General features: G+C 39.2%; 1 protein-coding gene across 1 annotated transcript in view; it reads right to left on the bottom strand.

Annotated features, from left to right (window-relative positions):
- The window catches only part of LOC109965961 (solute carrier family 22 member 17-like), a 62,130-nt gene extending 54,923 nt beyond the window's left edge, over window positions 1-7,207 (bottom strand). The window contains exon 1 of the mRNA XM_020610441.1: window positions 6,739-7,207. The gene's annotated coding sequence lies outside the window, so the exon portion shown is untranslated. The remainder of the gene's footprint in view (window positions 1-6,738) is intronic.
- Between the last annotated feature and the right edge of the window lie 330 nt (window positions 7,208-7,537).

Below are 7,537 nucleotides of genomic sequence, written 5' to 3'. Positions count from 1 at the left end.
TTGCATATTTCTGATGTTGGTCCCAAAGCACACTCATTTAAAAAAACTGGGTGTTCAGAATCACTTGCATTCTGACAACATTCATACATTTGATTGTGTTTTATTAAAGACTTGCAAACATTTCTAAAATGTAGTTTTTAGGCCCACTGTTTGAAAAAACAATGTTTTGATTCAAATCTCAACGCACATGTGACGGACCATTGGTCCTAGTAATTTTATCTGTGATTGAGCATAAATCAAATAGTGCTGTTTTGGGGTAATGTTGTGATCAGGGAAGAGATTTTTCATATGTTTTAAATGCTGTTCAATTAGTGTTTTTAACTTGCTAATTGTCTGTAGACCAATAGCTTTCACCTCTGAACCTAAGATTACATGTAATACATTTTGTGATACCAAGGGTACTTACCATAGTTCCCATGTCTTATAAAGACAGGAACCACTTGACATTTATTATTTTTAACATTCATGTCACTCAATTTTAATAACAAAGTAATACGGACCCTTTTTAGATAAATATACTTTGTATATAAGATGAGCGGCCACCCCTGCTCCCTCTGTGAAACTGGTACAATCCACCGTGTCACGTTCCCTCCCGCCCCTCTTGAAGTCCGTTACATTTTGAGAAGTTTCTGTACACCCTTTGGCGGTCATTTCAGCGGTCTAATAATTCTGTGAATATTTATTCTAAAGTGTCGTTTGTCTGATGTCAGTGGAGTGGGATTATCGATCAACTGGACGATGTTTCAATTGCCACAGTCAGAGGTATGTTACAAGGATTCTAATGTTGTGTTAATGTTCGTTTTGCCTAGCTAACCTAGCTTAATGGGTTGTGGATTCCCGGCGCCAATGACACTAATACACTAAAAACGTACTGCTACTTGATGGTTCTTATCTAAAAACAGATGAGCTGAAAGTCTAATTAGGCTTTGGGATTTCATTGCATTTTCTTTGTATTAATGCTGGTTGTTCATCAGCTGTTAAGGTATTGGCCTAAAGCACATCACTCTGGATATGATTGTGTTTGTCTCATATGTAGCCAGATCAGTCCAGTGCACCTCAGTGTTATTACATGTTTGTTTAAAAGTACTACAGTAAATACTTGCATGTGTAATGTATTTAGTAAAGAAAAAATGTCTATCAAGCATTACAAATATATTAAGATATCAAATGTGAAGTCATTTTATCTAGCAAGGCTCTATTCTCACTCTTACTGTAGTTTGCATTGCTTCAATATGGATATATGCAAATGCCCTTTTTCAAATCTGAAGGAATTCAATCAATGATAACTTTAGTTTCTTGCCACTGATTGTAACTCATCTATATTGCAGCTGCTAAATTTGCTTCAAAATTATTCATTGATGCTTTTGTTTGTTGTACAGGACACTGTTGCCAAAAAGCTCTTGAAGCGACTTTCAAAAATCCGAAGTCCTGTGAAGGCCAAACAGCCTCCTTCCAAAAGAGCACGTCAGGACAAAGACACTTATGCTGCAGTGCCCAGTGACTATGATGCTGATTCCAGTGCATCAACAGTCAATCTGTCACCACCTGCAAGATCAAGCACCCCACAAGAAAAAAATGACAGCATAGATGAAGCATGCAAGTATACTGCTCAAAAAAATAAAGGGAGCACAACATAGTTGAATGTCTTATTTTTGTGTTCCCTTTGTTTTTTCTGAGCAGTGTACATTAAAATTTAATTTAAAATGAGGTGGCCAGACGTGCCACTCAATGGGAATTTCTTCCACAGGATTTCGAAATTCTCTAAAATAACCAGGTGTTGGTTGTTTGCGATCAGCGCTGATCAAACAACTGACACCTGGTTATTTTAGGGAATTTAGAATTCCTGTGCAGAACGTGTCCTCAGGAAGTAGCGCATCTAGCCACCTTACTTCAGAATGAATTAGTGTATTTAGTCCATAACAATATTTGGTAATATATGTAAGCATACCTTTTCCCTTAATACATTCTCAAATTGTTGATTGTGTGTGTCTTGTTCAGTAATTATATTGCATGGCTAAATTATAGCTGATGCTCCAGACAACAGCCTTGACAGCCAGAAAACCTAGGCAAGACATGACAGAACACTGCAAGAAATGTACAAAGCAAAGAAGCCAAACAAAGCTGCTGTAACCCATCTATTAGACCTGGAGTTCCAGTCCAGAAGAAATTTCATTGACTCTAATGTTTTGAAGGAGCAAAATAAGCCAACAAAAATTTTGCAAGCGTACCCCTGCTGCAAAGAACTGGACCATGTGGGTATACAGAGGCATACTTCAGACAGATGTATAATGTACTGACAAATATCCCATATTCTGAACTGCGGAGAATAATCGACCCAGACAATTGCCAATACATTTCTGAGGTGAAGGGCAGATGGGAGACCTACTCCAAGGTTCAGTTTTATGCAGTGATGAAGAAAGTCTTATTTTCTCAGTTGAAAACAATGTTGTGTAAACAGACCCTTAATTCAGTTTATGGAGCTTTTGTCTAACGAACTTGTGATCTGAATTAGGTGTGTTAAATAAGGGAGCCATACAAATGTCAGAGCAGTTGGTCTCCAGGATCTGAAACCAGTGGTATAGATCAGGGGTTCTCAACCCTGGTCCTTGAGGGCCACTTTCCTGCAGAGTTTAGCTCCAACCTTGAACAAACTCAACTGCCTGTAGCTTTCTAGCAATCCAGAAGAGCTTAATTAGCTGGTTCAGGTGTGGTTGATTAGGATTGGAGCTAAACTCTGCAGACAGTGGCCCTCGAGGACCAGGGTTGAGAACCCCTGGTATAGATTATACCCACAGACCTACTATCTGATATTGATATCTTTTGTTTTTCCTCCCTCAACTAGTTGAACATGCCGTTGCTGTTTTTACTGCCCTGCCGCTGCTCTTCCCATCTGGCTGTACATACAGCACCGAAGAAACGGGCCCCAGTGAGGCTTTTTTCCACGTTCTGATGGTAAGTTTTACTCAGCAGTGATAAATTATGAACGGGTGCCTACACTCTCAATAAAATACTGGGTTAAATCCTTCCTTGCACTACATAATACAGCATAAAAAATAACTTAAATAGAAATTAGACAGAAAAATTTTAATTCTGTCATTTACTTGCCACAAGTTGTTTTGAACCTGTATACCTTTCTTTGTTCTGCCGAACACAAAAGTAAGATATTTTAAACAATGTTGATAACCCAACAGATCTGGGTCAGCATTTACTTCCATTGTAAGAATAAAATTCTATAAGAGTGAATACTGACCCAGATCTTATTTTGATTTTTGCTATGTGTGTAATCTAAATTCTGTATCTTTATATTTTGTTTTCTAGCCTTCAGAGGATCCAGATACCTACATCCACAGGCGTGCGTTTTCCTGTCCTGTTTTGCTGGCTGGTGAGGAGAACTGCATGATGGTTGTAGGTACAACCCCAGTTCTAACATTTGATAAAGACTTGCTCTCTGAGGGGCCTCTCTACCTCCTGGCCTATTACTATGCATTCCATCTCACATATCCAAAGTGTCTTGCAACACTCTTGTCTGTGTTGCAAACACAAGTTCTGAAAGATGCCATCCACTAGCAGGATGCAACCCCCTCGTACAAAAAGGTCATTCAAGAATGGAGAATGTTTGTTGACTAAGTACTGTTTCAAAACTGCTGTGAGACAGCTGCAGTGTTGTTGTTGTTTTCTTCCATTTGCACTTAATTTGTGCTGTTAGTTTTTCCCCCATTTTGTAACTTATGGGACTACAATTTGAGGTCAGTGTTGTTCTGTGCCAGTGTTTTTTTTTTCTTTTTAAGGAAAGGTTTTAGTTAATTTTGGACTGTTCATCCTGTTTAAGAGGAAAATTTGTGAACAATAAATGTTCAGCAAAGCTGATTTCTTGGTTCATTTTATTTTGAGAATTTTCATCTCATTTTAGGTTTTTGTGTGATTTTAAAAAAATCTAAGTAAGCTGGGTTTAAGTTTAAATATTCTAGTTTAATGCAATTTTTTTCCTGAAATAATTATTAATCAAAGAGAAAACTGTACAATCTTAAGCATGTTTGTCTAGTTTTAAGACCCAATTGTATTTTTAGTGACTAGATTCAAGTTAAATATTCTAGTTTTAATGCAATTTTTTCCTAAAATAATTATTATTCAGTGCTTATAAAAAGAGAAAACTGTATAATTTTAGGCATGTTTGTCTAGTTTTAAGACCCAGTAGTATTTTTAGTGACTAGATTCAAGTTAAATATTCTAGTTTTAATGCTGTTTTCACTAACTTATTTATTATTCAATTCTTATAAAAAGCTAAAAAAAAAAGTCTGGTTTTAAGAATTTGTATCTAGTTTTAAGATCCAGTAGCATTTACTATTGACTAGATATCTATGCTAATTTCAAGAATTCTTAAGTCGTTTTTGCTTACCCCATTGGCAGATTTTTTTTTGGTACATTTTGACTAGACTGTGCAGTGCAGCTCCCGTAACCATACTTTCACACTGAGACAGAGAATGCTCTCTACTGTCCCTCTGTAGAGGTTTGCGAGCAACTGAGAGAGACCAGCATGTTTCTGTCATGGTCCTGCCCCGCCAGCTTCCGTTCCTGCTTATATTCTGACACCACTTCCTGTCCCCAGTTTACCCTAACTCCCGGTAACTTCATCTCATCATGCACATTGGTTTCACCTGCCCCTTATGAATTCATAATGTACACAGCTTTTTGATATCTTTTACAGTTTTTGCATAATTACTGTTTATATTTTATGCCTCATTTCAATAGCCACACCCTAGTAGTCCTCAGGGTGTAGGACTGCTCTTTCAATCTCACACACACACACACACACACACACAACCCTACTTGTTTTACCTACTTTTGGGGACCAGTGGGAATATTTTTACTTCTTAATAAGTTCAGCACACTTTCAGCTACAAAAGCCATTGAGGTATCAAAATGTTCAGCTTTTTAAGGACATGTGTGCTTGTATTTTTCTTGTTTGTAACATTTATACTTTTTCATATATTTAGCATTTTTCAACAAATCTTGCCCCATTCAAATGAATGGGGAAATTCTACTTCAGCATACCTTCAGCTATCAAAATGTTCAGCTCTTCAAGGCCATTACTACATTATTGTATCTCATCCTTCAGATTATTCAACAAAGAACTTCAGCCATTTCTTCTCATCTTTCAGCTGTTTCAGCAATTGATTTCAGGCATTTTCAGGATGATCTTTCAGCTTATTAGCATCCACACACATTTATGACAGGAAATGCATTTCTCTAGTTTTCTATTGCTACTGGCATCTGCTCTGACTGGTCAGGCTGCTTTGTTTTTCTTTCACCCTCTGGAATGAGCTGGGGGGAATCAAAATCAATGAATCCATTGATGTTTTTAAAACAATTTCATCCTGATTATTTTGCATGAAAACTATTTTTGTCCAGTACCCTTGTCTTGTTGGTCCTTCTGCTAAAGACACTTTCTCAAGCCGCTGCCCTGCTGACAAGACAGACAGCTGTTCTGATGATTTTAAACCCACACAACATGCCGCTCACGTCTTGCTTTCAGTCTGGATTGAATGGAATCCCACTTCAGTATTGCTTATATCTCGTTCATGTCTTGTTTTCAGTGTGGCTTTCCAGTTACAGTATATCTCCTCTTACCCATTAATCTCTGTTGTCAGGACCCATTTTGTTTTTGTTCGTCATTTTGTAGTATCAGCATTGTTATGGGTATTGGCAAAACCATCCTAGATTTTACTATGAGACACCAGTATGTTGTCATTGGTGCTGTATAATGGAAATACTTTAGTCCTGTACAATTATTTATTTGCCTGTTTTTTTTTAATAAACAGCCTACTGTAAAACCTGTTATGTTGAAAAAAATTAGAAAAAATAAATAAATAAACTGGACTAGGTTTTAGGTCGAAGGCATTTCACCTCTCATCAGTTCTGCCCGACTGGCGTTGCCTGGAGATATGTATCCCCATTAGTGGTGTTTAAGTCCTTTGAGGCCAGTAATGTCCCCAAATGACACTCTCCAATACTGGACATTGTTGGCTGAACTGATGAAGCCTCTTGGATGAGAGGTGAAACGTCTTTGACCTAAAAACCTAGTCCATTTGAGTTTTTTCAGCTTACCATGACCTGGATGACTGAGAATCTCCACGGACCTGTTATGTTATTACTAACATACTGTGGGCAACATGAAGCTAAAGATATGTATAGATTTCTTTATATATCCAAAAACATCTCTCCTAGCTGCAATATTGCATTAAAATACACAAAGACACCAAATACATTGTGATAAAAACGGGATATTAGCTATAATCTATACAGTTTATACATCTTCTTTAGACAGATAATTATCCACTGAGTGGAGTGTGTCTTTTGTGAAGGAGTACAGATTCTCTTCCATATTCCAACAGATTATCTCATGAAGTGTTGACACAGGAGCCCAACCCCTCCATCTACCTCATCACAATTACCTTCTGTGACCGAGGGGACGCCGGGGTTACATAAGGCCTCTTACAAGGGGTGCCAGGCTGCTGTGGAAGTACTAACACAAAAGACGTGGGGTGGGGGTAACACACCGCGGGGTGGCAGGCTGCTGTGGAAGTACTAACACGCCAAACCAACCACTGTGTGGGTACAATAACATTTTATAATGGGGGAACCGAAGCAGCTGGGCCAGCCAGGCTGCGCCTGCCTCGGCGGAGAGCTGCTATTACAGCGTCGGCCTGGCTTTAAAACCCAACATATACGCTGACTTACCCCTTTAAAATGTCGTTAACCGTGTAATGAGATCCCGCTGGTAGTTGTCTCCTTTTAAAGCCCCACACATCGCAGGGTGAGATCGTGGTTTTTACGCAGTCACCGTTTCGCCTTTGCGCCTCGAACTCATGCTGCTTTGTCTGTTATACAAAAAGACATTTGTGTGACGGAGACCGCAGCCGATGACGACCATGCTGGATACCAGACAGCTGTTTGACCCGAACCAGATAACGCCTCCGCCACTTTCGCATACGCGATGCCCCCTGGAGATGCTACACGTCTCTCCAGCCTTTGCTGCTTTTCAGTGTAATTACTAAGTCCACGTCTTATCTACTGACATTACACAAAATAATAAGATAAAGCGGGATTATGTCCGACATAATCTTAAAGGGAAACAAGTAGCTGACCCGGCGGCGGTCAAGATCGGCTGGAAAAATCTGTACTGGGATAAGTGGACGGCTCCGGTACACCTCGGCAAAACTCGGATAAAGCCGTCACAGCGCCTCGTCCCCTGTTGCCAAAGATCGTTTATGGTGAGCTGGTGAATCGCTCCATGAGAAAAATCGGCGTTCCTTCCACGGTCACTGCCAATGAGCAATCAGTTTTATAGGCCAGGTGTGTTTTCACACACGAGGAATTTAACTCTGGTACAGCGGTTCTCAGTGTGCACGTACAATGTTCTTCCATACAGCAAAGAGTAGACAAGAAACAAGATAAGGTTGAGAGAACAAAAAAGAAAACCAATGTACCAGAGCTAAATTCCTCGTGTGTCCGACACACCTGGCCAATAAAGCAGATT

Source organism: Monopterus albus, unplaced genomic scaffold, assembly GCF_001952655.1.
Source record: "Monopterus albus unplaced genomic scaffold, M_albus_1.0 scaffold105.1, whole genome shotgun sequence".
In the NCBI taxonomy this organism is placed as follows: domain Eukaryota; kingdom Metazoa; phylum Chordata; class Actinopteri; order Synbranchiformes; family Synbranchidae; genus Monopterus; species Monopterus albus.
The sequence above is the reverse complement of the archived record's forward strand: the minus strand, read 5'-3'. Positions and strand labels throughout refer to the sequence as shown.